At 41.2% G+C, this 23,388-nt stretch overlaps 1 protein-coding gene across 8 annotated transcripts in view; it reads left to right on the top strand.

The window, feature by feature from the left end:
- The window catches only part of LPP (LIM domain containing preferred translocation partner in lipoma), a 756,943-nt gene that overhangs the window by 169,285 nt on the left and 564,270 nt on the right, over nucleotides 1-23,388 (top strand). Inside the window, exon 1 of one of the 8 annotated variants that reach the window (XM_023736782.1) lies at nucleotides 9,129-9,148. The exons of the other annotated variants lie outside the window; for them this stretch is intronic. The gene's annotated coding sequence lies outside the window, so the exon portion shown is untranslated. Of the gene's footprint in view, nucleotides 1-9,128; nucleotides 9,149-23,388 lie in introns of those variants that run through there. 8 annotated transcript variants of the gene reach the window in all.

The following is a 23,388-nucleotide window of genomic DNA, read 5'->3' as shown; positions in this document are numbered from 1 at the left end:
TTGGGGAGAGGTGTTCGGGGGGTGGTGGGAGGCTCGGGGAGCTTGCGAGAGGGAGGGCGTGTTTTCTGAACGGGCTGGCAGCGGCCTGTGAGGACCAGTTACTGCCAGGTGGGAATGCAGGCTCATTGTTGCCACATTTGTATGCGTAGTTTTTGGATGTTGGCAACTCATTCAGATATTTTCAAAAACACTGCAACAGGTGCTTCCGTCATGGAAGGGGTCTCACTCATTAACATCAGTTTTGGGTCAGAACAGCCACAACAACAACGAAGCACTTGAAAAGTCCACACTGTACAGGCCAGTCAGAACCTGTCTGAAGACCAGATTTGGCAGCAGTCCTGGAGTTCATGCCCTTTGTGCATTTTTAATTGATATAGAGAACAGTGGTGGTGGCCAACACCTACTGACTCCTTCCATGTGTGGTGGGCTTTACAGATAATATTTCTCACAATAACTAAATGGAGTAGACATTCCTATTATTATCCCTATTTCATGGATAAGGACACTGAGAGTCAGAAAGATTAAGTGTCTTTTCTGAGGTCATACAGATGATATGTGACACATGGGTTTCAAACCCAGGCCTCTTCATCTTCAAAACTATGCATACCAGTGGTTCTCAGCCTGGCAGTATATTAGAATCACGGTGTCTTGGTTATCTAGTGCCGCTATAACAGAAATACTACTAGTGGATGACTTTAACAAAGAGAAATTTATTTTCTCACAGTTTAGTAGGCCACACGTCCAAATTCAGGGTGTCAGCTCCAGGGATAGGCCTTCTCTCTCTTTTGGCTCTGGAGGAAGGTCCTTCTCTTCAATCTTCTCCTGGACTAGGAGCTTCTCTCCACAGGAACCCTGGGTCCGAAGGATGGGCTCTGCTGCTGGCACTGCTTTCTTGGTGGTATGAGGTCCCCATCTCTCTACTCGCTTCTCTCTTTTATATCTCAAAAGAGATTGGCTCAAGACACAATCCGATCTTCGTAGATTGAGTCCTGCCTCATTAATGTAACTGCCACCAATCCCACCTCATTAACATCATAGAGGTAGGATTTACAACACACAGGAAAATCACGTTAGATGACAAAATGTGGACAATCACACAATACTGGGAATCATGGCCTAGTTAAATTGCTACATATATTTTTGTGGGACACAGTTCAATCCATGACACACTGAAATACCCTTAAAAGCACTGTTCCCAATCCCACCCCCAAACTAATTAAATCAGAATCTCTGAGGGTGGGGCCCAGGCATGGTTATTTTTTAAATTTTATTGTGCTTTAGGAGAAAGTTTACAGCACAGTTAAGTTTCTCTTTCTAAAATTTCTATACATGTTGTTTTGTGACATTGGTTGCGATCCCCGCAATGTGTCAGTAGTCTCCCCCTTTCCCTACATATCCTGGGTTCCCCGTGTCTATTTGTTGGCATGGGTATTTTTAAGGCTCCGGATAAATGATTGGAAGTAGAAGTAATATAGTTAAGAACCCTCTTCCCTGTCTCTTATGCCGTATTTTATTTTTCTTGAGAGCATTTATCACTATCTGAAAATTATGTGTTCATTTACTTGTTTGGGTTGTTTCCCTCCCCACTGGCCTGTAATCTCCACGAGTACAGCAATGTTTTTGTTGTTATTGTTCGTTGCTATATCCCCACCATCTACGTCAGTGCTTGGCACGCAGTTCATGCCGTCCCAATCCAGTTGCTGTTGAGTTGACCCAGACTCATGGCCACCCCATGTGTCTCAGAGTAGAGCTGTGCTCCATACGGTTTTCAGTGGTTGATTTTTCAGATGTAGATCGCCAGGCATTTCTTCCGAGGCACCTCTGGGTGGACTTGAACCTTTTAGCTGCCGAGCACATTAATTGTTTGTGCCACTCACCAACTCCCTGGTAGATACTGCCCACTGCCGTCGAGTCGATCCCAACTCATAGCCACCCTATAGGACAGAGTAGAACTGCCCATAGGGTTTCCAAAGCTGTAAATCTTTATGTAAGCAGACTGCCACGTCTTCCTCCCTTGGAGCCTCTGGTGGGTTTGAACTGCCGACCTGTTGGTTAGCAGTCAAGCACTTTAAGCACTGCTCCACCGGGGCTCCTTCTGGCACATAGTAGGGGCTCCATAAATATTTACTTGAATGAATAATTGGTTCTTCATTGCAGGGTGCTCACAGTCTAGTGAAGGAGACAGACAGTAGATACTTAATTCTGTCCATAGAGTATGGCCCCCTGACATCCTGGTACCTCAGTACTGAAGTCACTCCTGAGGTTCACACTTCAGCCAAAGATTAGACAGGCCCATAAAACAAAACAAGACTAAATAGGCACACCAGCCCAGGGGCAAGGACAAGAAGACAGGAGGGGAGAGGAAAGCTGATAACTGGGAACCCAAGGTCAAGAAGGGGAGAGTGTTGACATGTTGTGGGGTTGGCAACCAATGTCGCAAAACAATATGTGTATTAACTGTTTAATGAGGAACTAATTTGCTCTGTTAACCTTCGTCTAAGTACAATAATAATAATAAAAAAACTTGGTTCTGTGAGAAGGCTGATAGCAGTGATGTTCAAACAGATTTCATTGAATTTTGGGATAGTGTCTGTCTCTTAGACTTTGTTAAGGATAAGTTGTCTCACCCTGTGTGGAATGGACTGTGGGGCATTTGTGATCCTCTGGAGTATTAGACTCGATCTGTCTTGTGCTCTGGTGTGTGTGGGTAACTAGAGTAATGGGTGACCCATTCACATTGCCTCTCTTGGGTACTGTTTTGCGGGGACACAGCTAGGGATTACAGTGGGGTACGCTGAGCTTTGTTACTTAACCATCGGGCTGTAGAAGTAATTCAGGACGCACAATAGAGAATTCAGATTTTTTCTTCCCTTTCTAGGAAAGCAACTTCTCTAAGTCCCTCTCCCCCACCACCTACGGTGATAGTTGTCAGTCTGTAGTCTTTAAAGATCTTTATAAGGGATTAGGGATGGATAGGGGAGTGGCATATAAAAGTGAGCAAAACATTTTTCTCTTTTTCTCAGGGAGCCCTAATTTGATGAGGATGTTGAGACACATAAAAACCAAAAAAACCAAACCCATTGCCGTGGAGTCAATTCCGACCCATAGCGACCCTATAGGACCTCGTAGAACTGCTGCTCCATAGGGTTTCCAAGGAGCAGCTGGTGGATTCGAACTGCCGACCTTTTGGTGAGCAGCCAAGCTCTGAACCATTGCGCTGCCAGGGCTCCGGATTATTTTCATTTAACGGCACAATATGGGCTGGTAGAGGTACGGCAGGGTGTGAGTGAAGTGGAATAACCAGAGACCTATCTGTACCTTTGCCTCTTGCTTTCCTACTTGAGAAAGTGAGTGGGAGTGTGAAGAAATGAAAATACGAGAAGGAGAACCTCGAAAGAGCGCTCGTTTCTAAATACTAATAAATCGTTTGAAACCTTAGGACTTTATCCGTTATTAGTAGTGAGTTGCTTGTGACACATCTGACAGCTGATACTGAAAACATTTAACATCTGGTATGGACCGGACGCTGAAGAATCAAAACAGACCCGATGGAAATGGGTTCCATCAAGTCCGAGCCGATTGTCAGCGCTGCTGGTAGAGTCACAGTGTGTCCTGATGAAACAGCAAAGAGCCAGTAATACACAGGTGACTGAGGGAAACAAGAACCTCCAGGTACTCTCCTTAGGCAGAACAGAGTGGAAGGAGCCCTTCCTTAGAATAGTAAAGCTTGGGTTGAGGACCTGGTCCTTCCATTTATTGCTGGGGGCTCCAGGACAAATGACTTGCCCTTTCTGAGCCTAAGTTTCTTCTGATATATAATGAGGGAGAATCATTTTTACATCACCCACTTCACAGTCTTTTTTTTTTAAATTGTGCTTTAAGTGAAAGTTTACAGTTCAAGTCAGTTTCTCATACAAAAATTTATACACACATTGCTATGTGACCGCAGCTGCTCTCCCTATAATGTGACAGCACACTCCTCCTTCCCACCCTGGATTTCCCATGTCCGTTCAACCAGCTCCTGTCCCTTTTTGCCTTCTCATCGCACCTCTGGACAGGAGCTGCCCATTTAGTCTCATGTATCTACTTGAGCTAAGAAGCACTCTCTTCAGGAGTATCATTTTATGTCCCATAGTCCAGTCTAATCTTTGTCTGAAGAGTTGAGTTCGGGAATGGTTTCACTTCTGGGCTAATGGAGAGTCCGGGGGCCATGTCTTCTGGGGTCCCTTCAGTTCAGACCATTAAGTCTGGTCTTCTTACTAGAATTTGAGTTCTGCACCCCACCTTTCTCCTGCTCCATCTGGGACACTGTTGTGTTCCCTGTCAGGGTGGTCATTGGTGGTAGCCGAGCACCATCTAGTTCTTCTGGTCTCAGGCTGATGAAGTCTCTGGTTTATGTGGCCCTTTCTGTCTCTTGGGCTACTATTTTCCTTGTGTCTTTGGTGTTCTTCATTCTTCTTTGCTCCAGGTTGGTTGGCACCCATTGATGTATCTTAGATAGCCGCTTGCTAGCTTTTAGGATCCCAGATGCCACTTGCTAAAGTGGGATGCAGAACATTTTCTTAATAAATTTGTTATGCCAGTTGACCTAGATGTCCCCTGAAACCATGGCCCCCAGACCCCCGCCCCTGCTACTCTGTCCCTTGAAGTGTTTGGCTATATTCAGGAAACTCCTTAGCTTTTGGTTTAGTCCAGTTGTGCTGACTTCCCCTGTATTGTGTGTGTCCTTTCCTTCACTTAAGATAATTCTCATCTACTGTGTAGTTAGCCACTTCACAGTCTTGACGGGATGGTTAAGCACCTATGCAGCAACTTTGCAAGATGCAGCACAAGGAAAGAATGCTGATTGAGGTGATGATGACTGATGGTTTTTCTCCTGTCCTGGACTGATGGCCCCTGATTTCTCTGTTTGAATTCGACCCAAAATAGAGTTTGAGAGGAGACTGGGGGTATGGGGAGACAAGCAGAGGTTGGATTTGACTTGCTTTTGTGCTTCTCCAGAAGAGTTATGTCCTGTGAGATCCAAAGATAAAATTTGGGCAATCTGTTTTGTAATTCAGATTGTGTAACCCAATAAACTGGGCCCAAATAGCCTCTGCCTATATGATATTCATGAAAAGTGCCATATGTAAGGTGGCCTGCTTGTTTTGAAAATGGGCTGATTTTGACAAAGGGGAAAAATCAGGATTCATTTACTGTAAATTGCAAGTAAGAAACAACAGAAAGTTGAATATTAGAAGAACTTGGCTATCGCAAAAACCACACACTTTCACATCAGTAAAACACGGAGTTCTGATCTGAGTGAAATGTGAAACTTATTGCAGACCACAGAGAATAAAAAGGAGCACTATTGTTTCAGTATTAATACCGTCGTCCTTATTTCTTAAAATGAGAATTGATAGCAGCTATAATAGAACCTTTCTCAAAGACCAAAAAAAGAAAGAAAAATAAGACAAAACAAACACACAAAAACCTCACCACCACTGCCAACAAAACCCAGTGCTCTTAGGATGCCTCATTTTTACCCCTACATTGTTAAGTTGTCAAGTTCTCAAGAAAGGGGCCCTGTCTTTCTATCTGGGGAAAGTCTTCATTAAAGTTTTCTTTCTTTCTTTCTTTTTTTGGTCTTCTTCTGAAGACTGGCGAAGTTGGCCATTCAGTATACTGCAAGAAGGGTAATTGTATAGTCCTTTAACATATGCAAGAATATGAAGCAGATGACTTTGTGTATATCATGTCTCTCTCTGCTCACAAGGGCTGCAGACAAGGCAGGTCTGATTGATGGCTGTGCTGTTGGTCCTTCAGAGTGAAAGTGTAGCTCTCAGGAGGTGTCTTAGTTACCTGATGTGGGAGTAACAAAATACTATAGGGTAGGTGGCCTTGAAGGACTCGAATTTATTGTCTCACAGTTTTGGGGACTAAAAGTCCAAATCAGAGCATCGGCTTAAAAGTTTATTCTCCTAGGCATTTTCTGCTTGTTCCAGTTAGTGGAATAATTTCATATATTATACTATGTAACTAACTGTGTGTATTTGTGGGCTCTTAATTTCTGTATATTAATTTTATACCCAGCCACTTTACTGAATTCTTTCATTATTTGAATGACTTTTAGTTGCGTTTCTTTGGATTCCTAGTTAAATAGTCCTATCATCTGCCAATAATTTTTATAGCCCTCATATACAGCTTTATTCTACTTTTATTGTCTGCTACTTCTAGAAGTATAGATATTAAATAGCAGTTTTAGAGTGGACTTCCTTCTCTTATTCTTAACTTCAGTGGGGGATGCTGCTGTCTCCCCAGTATTTGGCTTTTCGTTTGAGAAATAGATCATGTTAAAAAAAGCATCTATCCCAATTTTTTGAAAACTTTTTTTCCTTTTTCTTTTTTTTAATAATGAAGACTGGTTGTTGAATGTTTATCTAGTATCTTTTATCTACCATGGAAATAATCATATATTTTCTTTTCAAAGAAAAAGTTGTAGATATTTTTCTTTTGTCTTACAAATTTGGTGAAATTTTTACAAACACAGAGTCATGTTAGTATTCCTGAAATAATATTCACTTGATTGTAGTTTAAGTATTGGTTTTAGTGTTGCTGGAATCTCGAGGTCAGTGATTTATTAGTGATTCTTGCATCAATTTGTAAAAGTGAGATTGTTAAAAAATTTGACTGTGTGTTAGTATTGTCAGGTTTTAGTGTCAATGTTATGCTTAAATTATCATAAGAATTATTGGTAAGCTTTTTTGTTTTTGTTTTTTTTTTGAAATAGTTTGAATAGCATTTACATGATCTGTTCCTTGAAAATGTGATAGAATTCCCCTGTGAAACTGTCTTGACCTTATGCCTATTTTGGAGGAGGAGATTTTGTCTCTTTAACAACTTTTTAAAATTTCTTTTCTAGTAATTAGACTAATTAGTTTTTATATGTTCTCTGTCGTCACCGTTGTTAAATTATAGTTTCGTAGGAAAGTCACTTGTTTCAAATTCATTTGCATGGAATTAAATAATTTCTTGTGATTCTTTTCATTTCTTCTGTATTTATGGTTATTTCTGAATTTTTATATAAAGCTTTGCGGTTTTGTGTTTTATTTCTCCATCTCCTTTTTTGATTAGTAAAATAAAGTTTATTGTTTATTTTTAAAAAAACCCGGATTTTGCATTTATTTAATGACTCTACCATTTTATAATTCTTTATTTTCTCTTTCAAATTGCCAATAATACCTTCCTTCTGCTTTCCCTAGGCTTATTTTGTGTTCTTTTTTTATTATTTGAGCCTGACTCTTAATTTACATCTTTTCATTTCTGCTTTTTTATTAATATAAATAACATATAAATTTTCCTCTAAGAATTGTGTTAACTACATGACATACATTTTGATAGCTAATGTTTTTGATCTTGTTGCTTTTAGTTATTTGCTTATATACAGCTTTTGAAATACAAGATCCATTTAGGATGTAAACTCCATGGGGACAGAACCCTTATCTGTTTATTCATTTGGAGCCTACCATAGTACCTATCCCATAGATATATAGATAGCTACTGTTGGTTCAACTCGACTCTGACTCATGGCGACCTTATGTAGAATAGAACGAAACATTGCTTGGTCCTGCATCATCCTCATGACTGCCATCATGTCCGAGTCCATCATTGCAGCTATTGTGCCAATCCATCTCACCGAGGGTCTCACTCAACCTTGCTGGCCCTGTGCTTCACCAAACATGATGGCCTCCTCCAGCGATTGATCCCTCCTGATGACATGTCCAAAGCGAGCAAGTTGGACCATGTTCTGTTGTGACTGATAAGGTTTTCATTGGCTAATATTTGAAAGACTGCTCCCATAAAGCCAGATTGCCAGACCTTTTTTCCTATAGCATGTGCTTAAATACATATTTTTGTATAAGTAAATAAATCACTGTGAAATAATTACAGAATTTGTGTTGGTTTGCTCCTGTAGAGTACTCATTTCTAGTTCATTTCTGCCTTCTTTGGATGTTCTCTCCAACTGTCTACTAAGGTGAAGGCCTAAGAAAATATTAAACATGCTTCATGTTACATTTTTAGGGTATGAGATTAATAGATTTATTTTTAAAGTCTACTAATAAAATGTTCCTAAAATCAAGTGAACCTGGGTAAAAGGATCTTTGTAAAGTTTAGTGCAGGAGAAAACGTACTTGAGTAAAATCAGAATATTACAGTTCACGGAATAGCGGAGAGGATATCCATGATTTATATGGACGTGGGCCCTTTGTCCAAGCTAAATCTTACAGGGAAGCCCAGGTGTACTGTGTAAAATCATAAACAGACCTGCTGTGGTGGAGGGAAGCATGCAGACCCAGGGGAAGTCCTAAACCCTGTTGCTGGCCACCATCCCTCCTGCCCTCCTCCCATGGTTTATTTGAAAACCAATAGATTGACTTCAAAAACTCTCAATTTTCAGATGAGAAGGAAAATGCAAACACAAAGAAGGCAAATGATTCATTCAAAGTTAACTCAGTGAATAAGAGGTATAACATGGGACTACAACTAAGGCCTTCTGTCTCTGCATGGAGTGATATTGCCAGGCTTGCATGAAGCCTCCTGCACCTTGTTCCAATATGCATTTTCAGATGGTTCTGATATTTGATTAACTCGCTTGGCAGACCCAACAATCCTTACTAAGGCACAGACTGCATATTTGCTGATCCCTGGGTGAAAGCTGTGATTCAGGCTCTGAGGTCTAAGAATTGCAGACTTTAAAGTTTCGAGTCTCCTGATGAAACTGCTCATCTGGGGTGCCAATGGTGTTTCTGCTACATGGACACCTGCCCACACAGCATGATTAGAAATTATAATGATGACGATGATGAGTCTTCCAGGACACCCACGTTCTTTGCAAGATATTTCTGCTAATCTTCTCTACCAGAATCAGTTTGAGAAAAGCAATGTGAATTTTTTTATTTTTTAGTTTTTTTTTCCTTCTTTCTACAGCAGCTAAAAATGCTGGGTCCAATTCAGGTGTAGAATAAAGGTTTATCGACCATCACTGGGTGTCATTTTTGTGCAGGGAATTCCAGTGCCTTGGCTTCCTGGTGTAATGCAAGCATCCTGGCCAGACACGAGGAGATATGGGTTCCGGCTCCATCTGTGCCAGAAATTTCCTGAGACCTTGGTAGAGATTACTTTCCACCTCTGCTGCTTTGCTACCCTATCTGTTAAATGGGGGATCTAATTCTGTTTGACCTAATTTACTAGGGTCATGAGAATCAAATGAGGTAATGAGTAAGGAAATGCCTCATTAACCCTACACCTGTAAATTTCAACAGTTGCCATCTGTTGATTTCGACTCATGGTGACCTCCTGTGTGTCAGTGTAGAACTGTACTCCACAGGGTTTTCAATGGCTGATTTTTCAGAAGTACCGGTAGATTGCTAGCCCTTTCTTCCGAGGTGCCTCTGGGTGGACTGTAAATTTAGAGGGTTGTTATTAAGTTATTTTTGCATTGTTGAGATCTTAGGCTGTTGAGGTTATATTTAGTGTAGTACAATCAAGCAGTGTAGGTGTGAGATCTGGGAAGGCAGGTTGTTGTGTTAATCCAACATTGGGGAGGTTCAGGCCAGATAGTGACGATACCCCCTAAAGAAAAAATGCCCAGAATGCTATATTATATGGGGTCTACCCTGAACTTGGGAAAAACAAAATGCCTTCCTGAGGGCATGGTACACAGGAATTAAAGAGAGGATCTGGAAGTCTTAGTGGAGAAGTAAAAGAGGTGAGAGAAGAACAGGAGGCTTGAATCAGGGCATATGAGATTGGAGGTCACAAGAGGCGATTAGAAAAATGGCGGCACTGGCTTTGCTCCCCACGCATCTGGAGTGTGGGAGGATCCGCAGGTGCAAATAGAGAGGCTGCAAGGAAAACAACATCCTCAGGGAAGAGATTCCTCCAAGAAAGCCTTCTAAATGCGCTCTGAAGAGTGTAAAAACCCTGCCAGAGCTCCTTATAGCTAGAAAGTTCCTTATCCTGTATTCGCATCCTGATGCTTGGCATTGTGCTTTGCTCTCAGTAGTTGCTTGTATTATTATTATCAGTGTATTGGGCCTTGCTTTTCAATTGAAGGATAAGTACCTGAAGGGTGTTTGACAGGGAAGAGCTGAGTTACCTGGGGCAATTCCGTTTCTCTTTTGGGTTCCTTGTTTCCTCATCTGGTGTCTATGATGCTTGCTACCTTTGTTGAAGGGAAAACGTTTGTTCTAAAACTAGGATTAAAAAAAGCGCAGTGAATGTGTGGACATTTTTTTTAATAGTCTAAGGGTTGAGGACTGGAGTGCAATTTTCCTGAAGTCCTATAGCAGAGGACTTCAGCTTGTTGTTAGGTGCCGTCGAGGCAATTTTCAACTCATAGCGACCCCATGTGACAGAGTAGAACTACCCCATAGGGCTTTTTCTAGGCTGTAATCTTTATGGGAGCAGATGGCCAAGTCTTTCTCCCACGGAGCCACTGTGTGGGTTCGAACCGCCAACCTTTTGGTTAGCAACTAAGCGTTTCCCGTTAATTTTAGCTTTTATTCTTGTTCTCTCTCTCTCTCTCTCTCTCTGTTTCTATCTATCTGTCTGTCTGCCTGCCTGTCTGTCTATCTATCTATGGAAAAATGGTGAAATGTAGTTTTTCTTCTTCTTTGGACTTTGGTTGGTTTGTGGAAATCAAGTACGCCAAGTTGAAGCTAAAGTAACAGAATTCTGAGAGGAAAATTTGAAAAACAAAACTATCATGATCATTTTAAAAGGATTTCCGAGGGTTTGGTTATGTAGTTCAGCAGACAGTGGAGATGGGGACTGAAACATCTGGACACTGAATCCCTGAAAACACCGGTGGGTGTGTTGGCCAAGCTTCTTCCCTCCCAGGAGCACAGATGGAGATAGACTTTCTTTCGGTAAGACTGGGCCCGCATAATCTTTGAACTCTTCAAATATGATTTGGGAAGATGAATCTCTATATAATGCCAGCCCAAATATCAAATAAAAAGTTTTCAACAATTAGCAAAAATGTGGAGTTTTCAATTACCAATTTCTTTTTTGGCAAAGTTGGCCTTTATCATTTCTGTTCCTTTTTTTTTATTTTTTAAAGTCTGTTCAGCTAATTTCTAGCTTCCAGTGAACCTTTTAACTAATCAAATGCATTTGAAATGCTTTTAATTTATTATAACAGCAAGAAAAACTGAGAAGTCTCTTTATGTAATGCTTTTTATTATAGTTCAATTTTGCTAGCTCTTTTCCTGATGGAGTTTTGGCTTGGCCTGAAGCAGCTTGGAAGGTGTTTATCTCCCAGTAATTTTTACCTGTTTCTGCTAGTGATCATTTTCCTTTATTTTTAACTTTTAATTTTGAAATAGTTTTAGATTTACAGAGGAGTAATAAAAACAGTGCAGAGTTCCTGTATACCCTTTACCTAACTTCCTCTAAAATTAATATCTTTTATAACCAAAGCCCATTTATCAAAGCTAAGAAATTATCATTAGTGTAACACGATTAATTAAATCACAGATTTCATTCTCATTTTTCTAGTTTTTCCACAAATGCCTTTAGTCTGTTCCAAAATCCAATCCAGGATACCATGGTGGCTTTAGTTATCATGCCTTCTAAATTTCCTCTAATCTGTGACTGTTTCTCAGTCTTCCTTCCTTTTTCGTGACCATAGTTAGGTATTTCGTAGAATGTCCCTACTTCGAGTGTGTCTTATATTTCTCATGATTAGACTGGGATTATGGATTTTGGGGAAAAAGACCACAGAGGTGAAGCACCCTTCTCATCAGTTCATATCAGGGAGCATATGATATTAACATGATTTATTACTAGTGATCTTAACCTTGACAGTGATTGGTTTTCGTTTGTTTGCAAATTACTGGTGATTATCACTGACTAGTCCTCAAACTACAGCTTCATTATAATAAAAGGTCAATAACTCCCAAAGCCCATGGCTCCCGAAACTCAATTAGAGAATATGGTTAGGACCTGAGGCTCAAGTTCAGGCTTGCTGCAGCCTGCCCTCCAGTTTCCATCTTGGGGCCCACCTCAGGGGAGAGTTGAGCTACAGGGCTGGCTTTGTGTATACTTACGCAGTGAATAACACAGGGATTGAAGCCTGTCTCAGAAACCCAGTCTTTTGAAGGCAGGGATAGCACTAGGGAAAGCAAGAAGGAGTGAGAGATGAACCCGGCCCATCCCTCCCACTGATCATGGTGCTTCACCTTGATACATGTGGCTTACTGGATGTCAGCCATCTGCAAGGCAGGTGAAATTAACCTCCTCCAGTGGGAGAGGAAGGAGTGATGGAGAGAGCTTTCTGTCTGTTGACCAGGGAACAGAATTTCCTATGTGCATGGACCCACACCAGGAGATACAGAGAGCAGAAGTGATGGATAGCTGCAGTGCACTGAGTTTTTACCTCCTCTGTGTTATTCCCAGAGGGTGCATGGTGGGATTGGCCAGAAGAAGTCCTGGTGACTGGAACTGGAAAAGGAACCTTGTTTCAAGCCACAGAAGTTTGAGGGAAGGATCTGAGGTCCTGTTTGTGATGGTATCAGTAGAAAGGGTATCCCAGTGAGTTGAAGTGGCCAAGTTGCCATTGTATTGGTTTTAATCCTTGGTCCCATTTGGCTTTCCTCATCCTCACAAATGAGATGGAGCCATTTGTCATTGTAGTGCTTGGAATCTCTTGGAATTGAGATTCCAAGAGATGTAGGGTTGAGAGAAACACTTTGTAATATTAAGATGGTTGTGTCTGCCTGAAAGTCCCTGGGTGGCACAAATGGTTTGTGCTCGACTACTGACTGAAAGATGGGCAGTTCAGACTCACCCAGTTGTGCCACAGAAGAAGTGCCTGGCGATCTGCTTCTGTAAAGATTACGACAAAAAAAAAAACACCCCTATAAGGCAGTTCTACTCTGTAACATATCAGGTTGCCGTGAATCACAGTCAATTCGATGACAGTGAGTTTGGTTTTTTTCGTTGGTGACTTCCTGTGGGAGTTGTGTATCTTGGTATCCATCCATTGTTAACTTGTTTCTGCCTCCAGCAGATATTTTGCTTTGTTCACTTACTGGGAGGTGAGGGTTGAAGGAAGGTTGGAACTGCGCTGTCTAGTAAGATAACCACCAGTCATATGTAGCTATTGAGCAGTTGAAATGTGGCCAATGCCACATGATGAAAGGAAAATATTTTGGATATAGTAGTAAAAAATATTTTTATTATTAAAACTAATTTTACTTTTTTTTTAATGTGTGGCTACTAGAAAATTTAAAATTACATATCTGGCTCCTATATTTCTCTTGGACAGTGATGGGCTAGAGCCTGGGAAGAATACAGAGCATCGTAAACTAACCTTGTGTTCTCTGAGTTCTAATAATATTGGCATTAAAGGGAAAGCTTCAACAGTCATACTTTTCATTAAAAAAAAAAGTCTGATTCAGAAGAATTGGCTCATTTTACATTATTGCTTGGACTGGAGAAGAATCTGACATTTGGTATTTTCATAATTGAGAACATAACTTGCTGACTAAAAAAAAAAAAAACAACATTTTGTGCTTGGCCTTAGGTGACAGACATTGAGCTCTTTGAAAATAGAGATTGTGTCTTTTTTTTTTTCTTTCTTTCTGCCATCCTTTTCCCCCCCAAAAAACACACACTAACTAGTGCATGGGAGATGGTTGTCTGCTTTTACTGAATAGCAAAATGACTTAAAAAAGAGAAAACTTTTATGAAGCTACCCTGTATTTATGGTTGGAGAAGAAAAACATCCACCTTTATAAGTCAACCCATTTTCTTAAGACAGCCACCGAAAGTAAAGAACTTTGATCCAAGTGTTTATTCACTTCTTAATTTAGTTATTATTCTCATCGGGTGTCCCTGCCGGCATTGTTTATCATGAGGAATCTTTTCAAAATGCTTAATCTCACCACCCCTCTGCCTAAGGGGAGACAGAAAAGGATGCTGCTTATACATATTAATCCTCATCTTTGTTCAGATATTACATCTAAGGGCCTGGGACTGGATGATGTGATGATTTTTTCCTGTTGTTTAATCCTTTCTAACATCTACTTACACTATGCAGGATGCGTCATACAGTGGGTGGCGCAAATGGCTAAGCACTTAACTACTAGGCAAAAGGTTGGTGGTTTGAATCCACCCAGAGGTGCCTTGGAGGACAGGCCTGGCCATCTGCTTCCAAAACATCACGGCCTTGAAAACCCTCTGGAGCAGTTCTGCTCTGCATTCATGGGGTCGCCATGAGTCAGAATCAACTCGATGGCAACGAACAACAATAATGAAAGAGCGAGTTCTAGTAATATTGGCAGTAAAGGGAAAAGCTTCAGCAGTCATACTTTTCATTAAGAAAAAAAAAGTCTGATTCAGAAGAATTGACTCATTTTACGTTATTGCTTGGACTCTCATTAACTTTTCATTTGGTTATTTTATTTCATTGTACTTTACAATGGGCCCAAGCCTTTGCGAGCACGTGACTTACAGGCTTCAGTCTTCCTCTATAAATATTCGCCAGATTCTTCTTCAGTAAATGCCCTGGGGCTGGGTGAGGGAGAGGACTTTGTGTGTTTGTGTTTTTGTGTGTGTTATTTATATTATTTATTGTGTGCTATTTTGTGTTATTTATATTGTAGTCTGGTCATAGCCATGTGCTGGGAAATTCCAAGGCCCTCATGATGCCACATTAGGTATGGTGCAGACTCTAACTAAGCCATGAAACCAGCTGTAGTCAAGAACTTGTTGCTTTTTGTCAGAGACGACCCTTATAGCTAGTCTTTGGATGGCTTTGTCACTCACCGTCTTGAAAGAGGCCTTTTGGTTGTACTCAGCCTTATTACTAGGTCATATTTGAAGGAGTGGCTCTCCTGCAGAACAGAATGGAAGATTGCAGGTTTTCTTGGAACCATAAGGAACAATTGTAGTGAGTGGATAAAGTACTGGTGGTGGAGTCAGAAGATCTGTGTTTACTTCCTGGCTCTGCTATTTTCTAGTTGTGCAACTCTAGACAAGTAATTTTTCTCTGAGCATTAGTTTCTTTATCCAACTCGAACAATATCTGCTTCATAGTGTTGTCATATATTCATTGTTATGGATTGAATTGTGTCCCCCCAAAATGTGTGTCAACTTGGCTAGTCTGTGATTCCCAGTATTGTGTGATTGTCCACCATTTTGTCATCTGAAGTGATTTTCCTATGGGTTGTAAATCCTACCTCTATGATGTTAATGAGGCAGGATTAGAGGCAGTTATGTTGAGGCAGGACTCAATCTACAAGATTAGCTTGTGTCTTAAGTCAATCTGTTTTGAGATATAGAAGAAGTGAGCAGAGAGACAAGCAAGGAGAGCCAGAAGCGCGTGTCCTTTGGACCTGGGGTCCCTCCACTGACACACTCCTAGACATGGGAAGATTGATGACAAAGACTTTTCCCCAGAGCCAACAGAGAGAGAAAGCCTTCCTTGGAGCTGGTGCCTTGAATTTGGACTTCTGGCCTCCTAAACTGTGAGAGAATAAACTTCTCTTTGTTAAAGCCATCCACTTGTGGTATTTCTGTTACAGCAGCACTACATATCTAAGACACTGATGTATGTACAGTGCCTATCTCAGGACCCACTACTTAAGTCTACATAAACGCTAAGTAAATATGTTTTTTCGTACATACCTCGTAAGTTTGTTGGTGATAGACCGATAGCCAGCTCCTGCCTTCACTTTGGAGGTAGAGGAGGAGGGCCTGGAGGTGATTGTATAGTAAAATCCACTTTAATTCTAGCTGTGAGAAAAACAGCACAGAGAGTGTGATAGGCAATTTTTTCTAAAAAGCTTGGACTAAAAGCACTTGATGGGTTTGTGCTGGCTTTCCGGTAGACTCACTTCTGTATTGCCCACATAGCACAATTAATAGTTATTACTCGAGAAGGAACAAATAAAAAAATAAAAGAGCAGGTGTAAAAACATCCTTTCGTTGGCCTGAAGATGATCACCTTTGTCAGGTCTGTGGAACCAGACCTGTGAATCGTCTCAGGAAAGCACAGTGTGGGTGACTGGAAGGAAGATTGTGTGGCTCATTTCTTACCCGCTTCCTCGGGGCTGGGGAAATGTGTCAGCTTGTTTTTCGCATCTCCTGATGCCTTATCAATATCCACTACTGTTCACCATGTAGCTCATCTTCACAAACGACAGCTTCATTTCTCACATCCTCACGCAAAACACATCGTTTTGTAGAGACCAGTTGATGTCTGGGCAGAAAATGTTATAAAGCAAAAGCAGCATACAGTTGAGAGGGTAAGAGTGGGGTCCTGGGAACACATTGGCTAAGAGTCCAGAGAACGGATGATGAGCACAAACACAGGGAATGGCCCTGAAACACTTAAGCCGTGTTCGTTTGAGAAGGGGATGAAATGAGTCATGGTTCTATGGACGGGCCACCTGACTCTGGGTACCTCACCTCCTCCTGTGCTGCTGTAGCCTGTGTATCAAGTTGTGCTGCTTGTAGCTTATAGCCTGGAACCTTAGTCTGATTAGAAGGGAACCCTGACTTTGGAGATGAATGCCTCAGGTGGGCATTCAGTTCTCCTACAGATTGAACTGTGTGTTCCTTCCATCTTCTTTTGATGCTTCCTGCTTCAACAAATCAATCCTAGAAGAAATACGACCAGAATGCTTCTTAGAAGCGAGGATTACTAGGCTTCAGCTTACTTACTTTGGGCACATCATCAGGAATGACCAGTCGCTAGAAAAGGACATCATGTTTGGTAAAGGAGAGGGTCAGCGAAAACGAGGGAAACCCTCGGTGAGATGGCTTGACACTATAGCTACAACAGTGGGTTCAGACGTACCAGCAGTTGTGAAGATGGCATAGGACCTGGCAACATTTCCTTCTGCTGTATGTACAGTTGTCATGAGTCAAGCCTACTTGATGGTAACTAACAACTAACCACAGATTTGACTTGGGCAGAATGGATTTGAAGGTTATGGATTTTAGCGTCGCCTCCTGGGTATGAATCCAGCTGAAGCAGGAGTGACTTCTGGCAAGCCACGTAATTAATGTCTTTGAGTATCCGTTCTGTCATCTGTGCAATAGTAATGGAGTTGTCAGAATTACAGGTAGTGCATATTACAGTGGAGTCCTGGTGGGACAGTGGTTAAGAGCTCAGCTTTTAACCAAAAGATCAGCAGTTCAAATTCACCAGCCTATAGGGTCGCTGTGTGTCAGTAATCAACTCAACGGCAATAGGTTTATTCTGTGCCAGGCATATTGGACAGGGTAGAACTGCCCCATAGGGTTTCCAAGGAGTGGCTGGTGGATTCGAACGGCCGATTTTTTGGTTAGCAGCCGTAGCTCACTGTAGCTCTTAACCACTGTGCCACCAGGGCTCCCAGTCCAGAATCAGCTCTTAAAAAATGGTTGATGTTGTTGTTGTTGTTATTATCTGTAACAATAATCATTTTCACCTGACCCTATCACTTAGGGGTATATTGTGGCTACATCAAATACTGGTTGTGAAAATGCTTGGCACTAGTTGGATAGAAACGATTTAGTTCTATTATCTATATAGTGAGCAATGTTATTAAAGAAATGTTGGAATTGATCCCACCATCGTCTTTTGTATTTTCACTCATAGATTATTTGTCATCAAGCCTTGGAGTTTGTTTTTTGCCACGTCTCTTATATTTGCCCCCTTTTCTCTATCCCAGTTATTACCCTAAGTCAGTAAGTCGAACTCTCATACCTCTGTTCTACTGGTGTTCCTGCCTCCAGACTCTCATAGAGCCTCAATTCTCAAAGTCTAGTTTACAGAGCAGAAGCGTCATGGGGGAGCTTGTTAGGGATGCTGCATCTTGCGCCCCAACGAGACCTGCTGAACCAGGGCCATGTTTCCTACCATGCTGCAGGACCTTCGTCCAAATCATCTTCCTACCACTCTTGCTCAGGGTCGATGTTTGTCTGGTATGTGTGTGTTCTGCCTTCAAAATATTTCACCGTCTCTTTTGTATCCACCTCAGTCCAAGCCACCATCTCTTACCTTGACTGTGCCAATAGCGTCTTTTAAATGGTGTCCATACTTTTATAATTGCCCCATGTAGCCCTTCTTCATACATGTTAATTGGATCATGTCACTCCCCTGTTTGTGCAGTGGCTCACACGGTGTCTCGAAACGTTCCAAAGACCTTAACGTGGCGTGCAAGGCCCTGTAAGTTGGGGCTGTATCCTCACCTTCATCTTCCACCCCTTACCACTTCACTCAGGAAGCTATGCCCCAATGTACAGGCTGAGGGTGTCCCACTTGACCTACTCCAATTCTATACAAGGCTGGCTTAGAGTCACCTTTCAAATGTCATCTCCTCAGAGATATCTTCCCTGGTCTGCTAGCCAAAATAGCATCTCTCTCCCCTCCCCATTGCTTTCTCCCATTATCTTGTTTTATATTCTACATAATGCTTACGGTTCTCTGAAAGCATGGTTAGTATGTCTTGATTTTTTTATGTTGCAAACAGTCTGGTTTGGTAAGAGGTATCTTAGATATAATAGAAGTTTCTAAGATTTGCTGAGTGCTTGCTATACTCTAGGCACTCCATGTAGTAAGCTCATGGGTGGATGATTTCATTATCTTTAGTAGATTATTTATTTGCATGATTTTCTTCCTCCTGCTTTAGGATGTCTGCCCCTTGAAGGCAGGGACCTTGTCTGTTTGTTGCTGTAGAGATTGCTCAGGAAATGTTTGCTTAGGACAGAAGTGGATCCCAGAGGATTGTCACTTGGCTTGGGAACAGGCCCATATGAAAAGAAAGGGCTAAAGGTCTCTGTCATGCTGTATTCCAGATATGTCCCAAGATAAAATAACCTGCTCGTTAGTGGAAGACAGGGAAACAGGTGTTGGAATCTGACTTAGGATTTACTTATCGGCCCTGGTGCATGTGCAGATCTTGGGGTTCCTCTGACGATTCTGGAAGAGGTGTTCTTGAGCAGCACCTTGATGAGAACAAATCTTTTCTAAAGCTTAAAGTTTGGCTTTCGGCGTGATTGGAAATACAGGGCCTTCTGACTCTTACGTTCTTTGTGCACACGTTTTCAGTGTGCGTATGTGAACCTTTTATTATGGGCTCAGCCGGCAGTAACCATGGAGAGTAGACCTATCACACAGCATTTTTCTGAGTCAGTTTAAAATGCTGACAATTAAATATACCATACTCTTTTAAGCGATCCGTCAGTCTCCCTTGTTGTCATGGTGACTGGAGTATATTTAGAAATGTGACAAGTACACTGAGTTCAATTGCACTTTTGCCAAAACATAGTTTTGCAGCTAAAATTGAATTTCCTGATTAAAGATCCAAGTGCTGTTAAGGGGGCATGATCATTTCTATACATTATTCTGGAGGCCTAACTGACATCATTCGATTGAATCAGCAGTTAAAGTCTTATCAGGCTAGTGGGCTATTGACACTTGAAGTACTTAGAGCTGATAAAATAAAGTGAAATATAGATGACATCATGCTTTCTTCTTAAAAAATGAAATCGGGCCCCACAAATATAACTAACTCAATGATTAATTCCTTTATATATTTATAAAGATTTGTAGGTAAGGGCATATGGCTGTTTCTCCAGATTATATTTTCGATTAAAAGGGATTTATCAAGAGACTCCTCCTCCCTCTCTCTCTCTTTCTTTATGATCTATTTTTAGCAGTACGAGGGCATCCTTTTTTCTTTTGGTCTGACCTTGGATTGACAAGTATCCTCATTTTTTCCCAACCCCATTCCATCTGGATTTTGAATGAAGTGAAGAGAGAAATGGGCAGGACTTTCTGCCCCAGCAAAAGAAAAGTGAGTATCTTCTCTCGTCTGTTCAGGAGCTTGTCATCCTCTGTCTTGTCCACACAGCGCTGAGAATGATATTGAGTGTGAATAAACGTGCTCATTGGATCACAAAATGTTTAGGAGTTTAGGGGATGGCTTGGCTATGAATACAACCTCGATTTCATTTCTGGCCAAAGACAGTCTTCTGCTCTAGAGGTGAGAAAGTAGTCCTCCTGGATACTTTTCCTTCTACTTTCGTGGAGTCGGCAAATGGGATAGATTTGGAGCCACTGATAGTATATGGTTAGAATGTCTTCATTTTCTTCTTTTACGTGGCAAATAATCTGTTTTGGTAAGAGACATCTTACTTGTAATTGCTAAGATTTACTTAGTGCTTACTGGTATGTGCCCTTGAGCAAGTCAATTCCATTCTTAGAGACCCTTTCGGACAGAGGAGAACTGCCCTATAGGGTTTGCAAGGCTGTAATCTTTACAAAAGTAGACTGCCACATCTCTCTCCCTAGAAGTGGCTGGTGGGTTCAAACAGCCAGCCTTTTGGTTAACAGCCAAGCACTTAACCACAGTGCGCCACGAGGGCTCCTTATTGTATGCAAGGCACTGCATAGGTGTCATGGTTTGAATTGTGTCCCCCAAAAAATGTGTGTATCAGTTTGGCTAGGCCATGATTCCTGGTACTGTGTGATTTTCCTGTATGTTGTAAACCTGCCTCTATGATGTTAATGAGGGAGGATGGGTGGCAGTTGTGTTGGTAAGGCAGGACCTGATCTACCAGACTGGATTGTGTCCTGAGGCAATCTCTTGAGATATAAAAGACAGAAGTGAGCAGTGAGACCTGGGGACCTCATACCATCAGCAAAGCAGTGCCGGGAGCAGAGTGCGTCATTTGGACTGGGGTCCCTGCGCCGAGAAGCTCCTAGTCCGGGGGAACATTGATGAGAAGGCCGACTGAGAGAAAAAGGCTTCCCCTGGAGCTGACACCCTGAATTTGGACTTTTAGCCTACTTTGACTGTGAGGAAATAAACTTCTCTTCCTTAAAACCATCCGCTTGTGGTATTTCTGTTATGGGCAGCGCTAGATAACTAAGACAGTAGGTAAGCTCTTTAATGGAAACTTTAATAGGATGTTCACAGTAATCTTATGAAGTGGGTCTTATTGTCAATTTTAATTTTCTGTTAAGAAACCCTGAGGTTTAGAGAGATTATGAATCTTCATCAGGAGTATAACTGAGTAACAATGCAGTCTGGGTTCTGATTCAGGTGCTCTGTTAACTAATGCCTACTCCATAGGCATACAATAAATATGTGCTGACTTGTGAAAGCTGGACAGTGAATCAGGAAGACTGAAGAAGAGTTGATCAGTCTTTGAATTATGGTATTGGTGAGGAATATTGAATATATCATGGACTGCTAGAAGAACAAACAGTTGATCCTGACTCATGGCGATCCCATGTGTTACAGAGTAGAACTGCTTCATAGGGTTTTCTTGGCTGTAATCTTTACAGAAGCAGATTGCCAGGCCTGTCTTCTGCAGTACTGCTGGTAGGTTCAACCGCCAACCTTTAGGTTAGCCAAGCACAGACTGTTTGTGCCAGGATCCCTTTACACGATTAAAAATAATGAGCGTTTATATATATATCGGTTATATTTATTGATGTTTATTATATTAGAAATCAAAATTGAGAAATAAAAAGGAATATTTTTAATAAAAAATACTTTTATGACAGATAAGTACATTCTGTAAGCCCCCCCCAAAAGAAATTGCTGAGGAAAGTGTCAGCTGGATTCTCATTTCAGCATTCAATTTGTTGTGATACGTTGTTTTGACTGAAGCGTATGAAGACAATCTAGCCTCACACAGGTAGTTAGAAAAGGAAGGAAAAAAGGAGATAATTGTAGATTATCTTCTTTGATACCATACCAAAACTTGCCAAGTGGTAGTTTATTAAAGGTTAGTTATAATGTGGAATCTGAAATCATATCAGTGAGCATTTTATCCTTTGTTATGTTAAAATCTATTGGTTTTTGAATGATGGTTTTATCCACTCGTGATTTTGTAACATCATATTGGTTCACTGAGTTATGTAGATCATCCAAACCTTGTCATATTTAATTCTATAATATCATAAAATCATGTTAATATCACCACCAAATTCATCAGAAAAAGTTTGTAAGTATTAGGAAGGTGTCAAGTACACAGTACAGGTTGCAAGGTTTCCAAAATTGTAATTCTCCCTTTAAAACTTGAAAATTTTCATTGACGACAAATACCATGAGTTGCTTTCTCTAGTGACAGTCTCTCTTGGTTTATTTTTGAGAAAATGTTTGCCAAAACTCAAGTCGGAATAACTAGTTTGCCTGTTGGTCATTCTTTCATGTAAAAATGGCGTTCCATGTAAAGAGAGTGGTTAGTTCAGCTCTCAACTCAAACAATTACACAAGCGTGTGTCTTGGAGTCGATTGTTGTGGCCAGTGTGTATTTTGAGTGCCTTTCAACCTAGGAGACTCAATACCAACAACTGGAAAGATGAGGCAGGGCCAGGCAATATCTTCTTCTTTGTACATGGTGTTGCCAGGAGTTGTAGCCCACTTGACGGCAGCTAACAGAAACAACATTTCTTGGAGGCAACTTTAGTATTTAGCAGAAATGCTTCATGTGTACTTCCCATTTCCTCACACAGAATATTAAAAAAAGATGTATACTCAAGGCTTGAGATTTAATAAAATTAATAGTTTTTAATGCATTAAAGACGATCTTCAGTGAAACTGGCTTTTTTCCCTCTTTGGGTGCTTGGGGGTGAAAAATTCAGTGATTACCAGTACAGTTTGGTACCACGTGTTAAAACTTCAGCAGTTTTCATTGCTTTTGCCCCATCAGTGTAAATGTGCGTATAGTGAAAAAGGCTAATAACGTTTTCATTATTATGAAAGTAGTTTTGAACTTATAGGCACCCTGAAAGGGCCCAGGGGATCCCCTGTGTGTCTGTGGACCACTGTGCAGTGAGAACCACTGATGTAGGTCAGTCGTTTCATTTTACAAGAGAGGGGCGTGGGCAGAGACTTGTCCAGGATGGCAGCATTAGTCAGTGGCAGAGCTGGGACAAGAACCCAGTTGTTGGTAGAATTGTTCTTTCTTTTCTTATGACTTTCTGTTTTGGTTTCAGGCATTTCAAGGTAGATGTTTCTGAACTTCTTTCTCGAAGATGGCGATGGCAAATGTATATAATTATTTGACTTATTTGGGAAGATTTCCATAGTTTGCATATTTTCCTTACTCCCTCTTCGCGCTCTCCCCTCACAACTCTCTCTTCTGCTATTAAATAGCAACCAGTGCTGTGAGGGAGCCTCTTTAAACAGAATGTACATTGACTTTGGGAAGACTGAGAGGAAAGGTAAAGGAGCATTGACTGCTTGGCTATTTTCTGGGTAAGGTAAAATTCCAGCTTTGTGCAGAATGGAAGAGTCAGTGAGTTTGAGTTGAAGAAGCCACTTTCTTCTTCACCTTCATTAAATTAGTGAAAAGTCACAGGAAAGGAAATTTTACAACTATCTTTTATATTAC

This window comes from Trichechus manatus, unplaced genomic scaffold (genome assembly GCF_000243295.1).
Source record: "Trichechus manatus latirostris isolate Lorelei unplaced genomic scaffold, TriManLat1.0 scaffold00092, whole genome shotgun sequence".
In the NCBI taxonomy this organism is placed as follows: domain Eukaryota; kingdom Metazoa; phylum Chordata; class Mammalia; order Sirenia; family Trichechidae; genus Trichechus; species Trichechus manatus.
This window is presented reverse-complemented; position numbering and strand designations above follow the sequence as displayed.